The sequence below is a fragment of the Papio anubis genome, unplaced genomic scaffold (assembly GCF_008728515.1).
Source record: "Papio anubis isolate 15944 unplaced genomic scaffold, Panubis1.0 scaffold139, whole genome shotgun sequence".
NCBI lineage: Eukaryota > Metazoa > Chordata > Mammalia > Primates > Cercopithecidae > Papio > Papio anubis.
In genome coordinates this window covers 157,668-164,766 of record NW_022161347.1, presented here as the reverse complement: position 1 = coordinate 164,766, position 7,099 = coordinate 157,668, and the positions used below count along the sequence as shown (strand labels likewise).

The following is a 7,099-nucleotide window of genomic DNA, read 5'->3' as shown; positions in this document are numbered from 1 at the left end:
GCTTTTGCAGATATTCTTTATCACATTAACGAAGTCCCCCTCTGATCCTAGTTTATCGAGGTTTTTTTTTTTTTTATCATAAATGGGTACTGGATTTTGTCAAATGTTTTTCCTTTTCTAATAATATGATCATGTGATTTTTCTTTTTCAGCCTGTTGATATAATGAATTACATTAATTTATGTTCAAATGTTGAACCAGTCTTGTGCAACTGGGTCAAATCCCACTTGGTCATGGTGTACAACTCCTTTAATATACTGTTAGATTTAATTGGTAATTTGTTGAGACGTTTTGAGAAACAGGTATTAATCTGTAGTGATCCACCTATTTAACAGTTTTAGTGAGATAAGATTGACATACAATTGAGTGTATATATTTAAGTGTACTGTTTGTTTACACCTGTAAAATCATCACCACAATTGAGATGATGCACACATCTATTACTCCAAATTTTCCTTGAGCCCTTTTGAAATTTCTCCTTCCCATCTTTCCCTGTTTCTCTTTTTTTAATCCCCAGGCAGTAGCCAAACTGCTTTCTATCAGTTTAGTTTGCAATTTTCTAGAATTTTAAGCAATGGGAATGAAAATGTATATTCTTTCTTTTTTCTGGCATCTTTCACTAAGCATAATTAATTTTAGATTCATCTATATTCTTAATCTCTATAGAATCTGCAGTGATGTCACCTCTATTTTTCTTGGTATTGATAATTTATGTATATTATCTCTTTTATTTTCCTGATTAGTTTGGCTAGATGTTTTATAATTTTTTGATCTTCTCAAAGAACCAGTGTTTACTATTTTTTTTCTATTTACCTTTCTATTCTATTATTTCATTTCTTCTGCTTACTATATTTTCTTTCTATTTAATTCTTTTTCTATTTACTTTAGGTGAAATTTGCTCTTCTTTTTTTAGTTTCTTAATGTGGAAACAGATCTTTGATAAAATTATTCTTCTTTTCTGATATATGTGTTTAGTGCTATAAATGTCTCCATAATTACTTTTTTGTAGCACCTCATTTTAGTAGCATCAAATTTGATATATTGAATTTGTATTTTAATTTTATTCAAAATACTTTCTTAGTGCCCTTTTGATTTATTCTTTAACCCTTGGACTACTTAGAAGAGTATTAAGCTAATCAAATTTGTTTAATAATTTCTCAATATTTGGGGATTTTTCAGAAATCATTGTTATTGATTTATAATTTAATTACATGGTTGTCAGAGAACATACTTCAAATGGCTTGAATCCTTGTAAATCTACTGAGACTTGTTTTATGATCTAAATATGGTCTATCATATGATTTATCTTGATATATGTTTTATGTGCACTTAAAAAGAATACACATTTTGAGACTTTTAAGTGGATTGTTCTATAAATGTCAATTAGGTCGAGTTGATTGATGATACTATTTAAGTGTTCTATATCTTTAATGATATTCTGTCTACTTGTCCTATCAATTATTGAGAGAAAAGTATTAAAGTCTCCTACATTAATTGGGGATTTGTCTACTTATCTTTACAGTTCTGTTTTTGCTTTGCATTTTAAAGTTATATATATATAAAAATATTTATTATATATAAATATATATAATATTTTATTATATATTATATATAATATAAATATATATTATATATATATATAAACTTTTAGGATTGCTTTGAGGGATTAACCTCTTTATTTTTATGAAATGACCTTATTTATCCTGGTAACATTTTTTGCTTTGCAGTCTACTTAATCTGATATTAATATGGCCTTCCTAGCTGTCTTTTGACTTATGTTAGAATGGTGTATACTTTTACATTTTTTACTTTTAACTTTTTTGTGCCTTTATATTTAGAGGGCATTCTTGCAGGCAGCATAGAGTTGGGTCTTCCTTTGTAACCACTCTGACAATCTCTGCCTTTTATGGTGTTTAGACAATTTACATTTTTTATGATTATCAATATGGTTAAGTTTACAACTATTATCTTGCCATTTGTTTTCTATTTGCTCCATCATTCTTTCACCTTTTTTCTTTTTCTGCATTATAAAATCTTTTTTTGTTATTCCATTTATCCCCTTTGTTGGTGTGCTTATTTTCTTGTTTTTTTACTGGTTGCTTTAGGGTTTATAGCATATATCTTTAAGCTATCACAGTCTATCTCCAAATGATATTAAACCACTTTAGGTACAGATGTATAGTATAAGAGCTTTGCAGCAACATATTCCATTTTGCCCTTCCTGGCCTTTATCCTATTGTTGCCCATATTTTACTTTTATATATGTTATTAATACCATACTACATTGTCATTATTTTTATTTACACTGTCAAGTATATTTTTAAAATATTTAAATAATAAGATTATTATTTACTCATGTAGTATCATTTCCTGTGCTTTTCATGCCTTTGTATAGATTAATATTTTCATCAGGTAGCATTTTCCTTCTGACTGAAGTACTTCTTTGAATACTTACCATAGTGTGGGTCTGCTAATGATTAATTCTTTCAGCTTTTGTATGTCTTCAATAATCTTTATTTTACTTTTAATTTCCAGAGATATTGTTGCTGGGTATACAGAGTTCTACTTTTACATTTACAGGGGTTTTTTTTTTCCTCTTTAGTATTTTTTACTTGGTGATACTGTTCTATTGTCTTCTTACCTGCATTGTTTTTCATGAGAAATCTGCTGTCATTCTTTATAATTATCCCTCTACTTTTTCTGTGGCTGTTTTTAAGATTTTATTTTTGAGTTGCATGTGTGGGTTCAGCTGGCGATAGCTGCGGGAGCGGAGCCGGCGGGGCCTGTGCGACCGCCTGGGTTTGTGAAATGGCTGCTGACATTTCGGAATCCAGCGGGGCTGATTGCAAAGGAGACTCAAGGAACAGTGCCAAGTTAGATGCCGATTACCCACTTTGAGTCCTTTATTGTGGAGTCTGTTCATTACCAACAGAGTACTGTGAATATATGCCTGATGTTGCTAAATGTAGACAATGGTTAGAGAAGAATTTTCCAAATGAATTTGCAAAACTTACTGTAGAAAATTCACCCAAACAAGAAGCTGGAATTAGTGAGGGTCAAGGAACAGCAGGGGAAGAAGAGGAAAAGAAAAAACAGAAGAGAGGTGGAAGGGGTCAAATAAAACAGAAAAAGAAGACCGTACCACAAAAGGTTACTATAGCCAAAATTCCCAGAGCAAAGAAGAAATATGTGACAAGAGTGTGTGGCCTTGCAACTTTTGAAATTGATCTTAAAGAAGCACAAAGATTTTTTGCTCAAAAATTCTCCTGTGGTGCCTCAGTAACAGGGGAGGATGAAATTATCATTCAGGGAGACTTTACAGATGACATAATTGACGTCATTCAGGAAAAATGGCCAGAGGTAGATGATGACAGCATCGAAGATCTTGGAGAAGTAAAGAAGTGAATTTGAAAATTCGTCTATATTTAATGGCCTGAACTGAGAAGTTGATATGGCCAAAGGGAGAGAGGCCTTTTAAAATATATATATATATATTTATTCTACAGTAAAACTGTAGACTGCCCTCGTCCTTGGCATTTTCACTGTTCTGTACAAGGCTGCTTGTTTTTTTATTGCCAAAGTCAAATAAATGGGAGACTGTCATGCTCATGCATGAATAGAATTTAGTCAAATAAAAAATTTTGGTCATTTGGTACTGACTTTCTCTTTCTCTGTCTCTTTGTTTTTTTTTAAAGACAGAGTCTCGCACTGTTGCCTGGGCTGGAATGCAGTGGTGTGATCTCGGGTCACTGCAACCTCCGCCTCCCGGGTTCAAGTGATTCTCCTGCCTCAGCCTCCCGAGTAGGTGGGATTACAGGTGCCGGCCATCACACCCAACTAATTTTTGTAGTTTTAGTAGAGACAGGGTTTCACCATGTTGGCCAGGCTGGTCTTGAACTCCTGCCCTCGTGATTGGCCCACCTCGGCCTCCCAAAGTGCTGGTATTACAGACGTGAGCCACCACACCTAGCCTAAGTTTCTCTTTCTCTCTTTTTAACTTTATTTTTTGAAAAACCCGGTAGACTTTTTGTGGGGAGCTTTTTTGTTGTTTTACTGATCTAAAGCTGAGTGATTTTTTTAAAAGAATTTGGATTTGGCTTCCTCACCAGTAATATGTCTCCTTGCTTCTTTGATGTGATAGTTTTGAGATGGGTGAGAATCTAATAGATTTGTGGTTGAAGTTGAATTTGCTTTGTTGTTGGGAAGTCCACCCTATGGGCACAATAACATACTGTTGGTAGGAGTTGTTCGAGCTATTCTGGAGATTATTTGGTAAAGTATACTAAAAGCCTTAAACCATGTATGTGCACTGTTTGAACCAGTAAGCCACTTCTTTGACATTAGAAGACAGAAGAAATAATCAGCCTTGCATAAAACTTACAGATGAAAGTATTCATCACAATATTATTTATAATGAAAAATTGCAAATGTTATAAATGAACAATTGGAAAATGGTTAAAGAAGTGATGGTGCATTGTGTGGTAGAATATTATGCATATGTTTAAAGAATCATATTTTCTAAGATTATTTGGAAACATGTTTGGTAATGTCAAGTGGAGTACCCCAGAAACATTTTAGACATTTATCATCATCATTGTTCTGAGTGGAAGGCCGTTCGGAGAGGCTAGAGGCTCTTATTCTGGCTATAAATTATGTGAGTAAAATTCTGCTAACCATTAAAAATACTGTACACCCATCCTCAATATATAGTCCTGGAAATAGCAATTGAAACATGTCTTCTCACAAGAGAAAATGACAGTTTTAATGATGCATTAGATGAATTTAAACTTTAAAGTCAGGTGCTGCAAATTGGAAAGAGGACTTGTGGTGTTTTAAATTGCTGTGGACACTTAAACTTAGAACCCATGGAACCCTTGTTTATTGCCATGCAAATTACAATCTTGAATGAGTGTTTTTTAAAAAATAAAGTATTAGAAAAATGTGTAATAAAGATGTAAAATTAAAAAATGGAAAAAAAAAAAGATTTTATTTTTATCAGTTGTTTTAAGCAATTTGATTATGATGCTCCTTGGCATTGTTTTCTTCATGTTTATGTACTTGGGGTTAATTTAGCTTTTTAGGTCCATAGATTTTAGTTTTATCAAATTTGGAAAATTTTTGGTCATTATTTCTGCAAATATTTTGCCCCCCTTTATGAAACTACTCCAATTGCAAATACATTAGACCATTTGAATTATCCCACAGCTCACTTATTCTCTGTTCATTTCATTTTATTTTATTTTTTCTTTTAGTGTTTTATTTTGGATAGTTTCTATTAAACTGTCTTTGAGTCCATTACTTTTTCTTTTCAAATTTCCAATCTGTAGTGAATTCCATTCAGTGTACTTTTTATCTCAGATATTGTACTTTTTATTTCTGGAAATTTTGAGTCTTTTTATATCTTTCATATCTTTACATCACTTTTTGAATATATGACATGCAGTTATAAAAACTGTTTTTATGTCCTTGTCTTTTAATTTTAATATTTGTGTCAGTTCTTGGCTTGTTGAAATTGATTTTTTTTTCTCCTTATCAAACGTTATAGTTTTCTGCTTCTTTTCATGCCTAGTAGTTTTTTATTGTATTCTAGACATGGGGAAATTTTCTTTCTTGAATTCTGGATATTTTTGTATTCCTATAATGATTGAGCTTTATTCTAGGATGCATTTAAGTTACTTGGAAACTGTTTAATCCTTTTGGGTCTTGCTTTTATGATTCACAAGGTGGGACCAGAGCTGTGCATATCATAGGACTAATTATTCCCCACTACTAATCTGGTTTATGGAACCAGGAACTAGTCCTATACCTGTGTGAGCAGCACTGAGTATTCTTTCCTTTAATTCTTTTGGTGGTTACATTCCCAGCCTTAGGTAGTTTTCTCACATGTGTGTGCTGATGAGTACATGAGAAGATAACCATAACCATCACCACACACTGGCTTCACACTAAACTTCTCTTGTTTTCTGAAAATAGAATCACAAATCAGGCACAATATCACTGTGATTAAGTACTTTACTGTGATTCTCAATTTTCTGATAGGTTTCATCAGTATGACTTTTAATAATAGTTAAGTTATTTTTGCTAGGGAAAAAGTTATTCCAGTCTGTTTTTTGTTTTTGTTTGTTTGTTTGTTTTTTGCTCTGCATCTCAAGTAAAATCCTGTTACTTGGCTGGTGAGTGTGGTCTGCAAGCTGGGGTTAAGACTTGGATCTGAAATGCTCACACAATAGGCTTTGGAAAGGAACTGTAAATTGAGAAAAAGAACAGAGATGAGAGAGCTGTCTGTACAGGAGGAAATTTGAAGAGAATGGTATGTGTAATGGCAAAATGTGTGAGGTATCTCTGATGTGAATCATCTACTTGTCAAGCCTCAAAACTTTCAGTTTAAACTCTGTTACTCACCAAATTTCCACTTTGGAAATTAATCTTTGCTTCAACAACATGATATAATAATTAAACTGGCCTGTTGATGACACAGGTTGAAAACAGGATCCCTAGGCCAAAGATAGCTATTCATATACTTATTAATATTATGGTTGCATACTTACTTAAAATAATGATTACATGGAGGCTGAGGCAGGAGGATTGCTTGAGCCCATGAGTTGAAGTCCAGCCTAGGCAACATAGGGAGACCGCCCCATCTCTAAAATAAAATAAAATAATTATTACGTGCAGTCAAATGACTGATTCTCTCTCTTCTAAACTGCAGAAAATGAAGACTTATTCTCTACAGAAATTGAGTAGGGGTGTTCTGGGTACTGAGACAACAAGGGCAGTGTTAGAATGTAAAATGAGTAATTAAGCAAAAGTCTGACTATTCAATAAATGGAACTCTGTAGCACTTTCCTCTACTCTGCTCCCAGAACACTCTAGACAATTGTATCTGCTTTTTGCAGCAGATTTAAGGATTCCTCCCTGAAAACACTGGAAATCCCAGAGAAAAGTCCTGCAGATACCAATGTTTTAGGGTTCCTGAACAAAAAGTTAGTCACTTTCTGATTACCCTACTATAAGGCCCACAAGTTAACAAGCCCTGCACAGACACAAAGAATATGCAACCGGCTTTCTAGATCTCATTCTGAAATATGAATGGACAATCA

At 33.2% G+C, this 7,099-nt stretch overlaps 1 pseudogene across 1 annotated transcript; it reads left to right on the top strand.

Moving 5' to 3' along the window:
- Window positions 1–2,722: 2,722 nt before the first annotated feature.
- Window positions 2,723–4,981, top strand: LOC116272617 (annotated as a pseudogene). The gene has a single exon (XR_004181257.1). The product of XR_004181257.1 is annotated as a density-regulated protein pseudogene (transcript).
- The last annotated feature ends 2,118 nt before the right edge of the window (window positions 4,982–7,099 follow it).